General features: G+C 45.6%; 1 protein-coding gene across 1 annotated transcript in view; it reads left to right on the forward strand.

Annotated features, from left to right (window-relative positions):
- TRIP11 (thyroid hormone receptor interactor 11) overlaps window positions 1-390 on the forward strand; it is a 39387-nt gene that overhangs the window by 15540 nt on the left and 23457 nt on the right. The window lies entirely within an intron of this gene.

Raw genomic sequence — 390 nt, forward strand, 5'->3', positions numbered from 1 at the left:
TCAGGGGCAACCCCCCCCACCCCCCCCCCCCCCCGCTGTGTCAGAAGGTCTGTTTTCTGATAGCAGAAGCTATTACAGCGTCTATTTACACAGCAATTGTCCGCTGTCATTGTGATCGATTTTGGACTTGGCGGGGGGCGGTGTGCGGTAGTGGAATAGAAGGACAGAACATACTACATGTGCCCTGTGTACTTCAATTAAATTTTTTTGCATTTGTGTGTAGTATGCCCAATGTCCACGGCTGGTTACAAATGAAGAGTTTTTAGTGTTGGGTATAGAGATGGGTTTTTAGTATTCATAATTTCTGCTCCTCAATAAATTTAACACGCTTACGCATTTGGAATGTCCTAATGGGACCGTTTTATGGTCCAGCTGGTCATGTGAAGAATG

The sequence above is a fragment of the Nanorana parkeri genome, unplaced genomic scaffold (assembly GCF_000935625.1).
Source record: "Nanorana parkeri isolate BGI_ZX_2015 unplaced genomic scaffold, ASM93562v1 scaffold344, whole genome shotgun sequence".
Taxonomy (NCBI): domain Eukaryota; kingdom Metazoa; phylum Chordata; class Amphibia; order Anura; family Dicroglossidae; genus Nanorana; species Nanorana parkeri.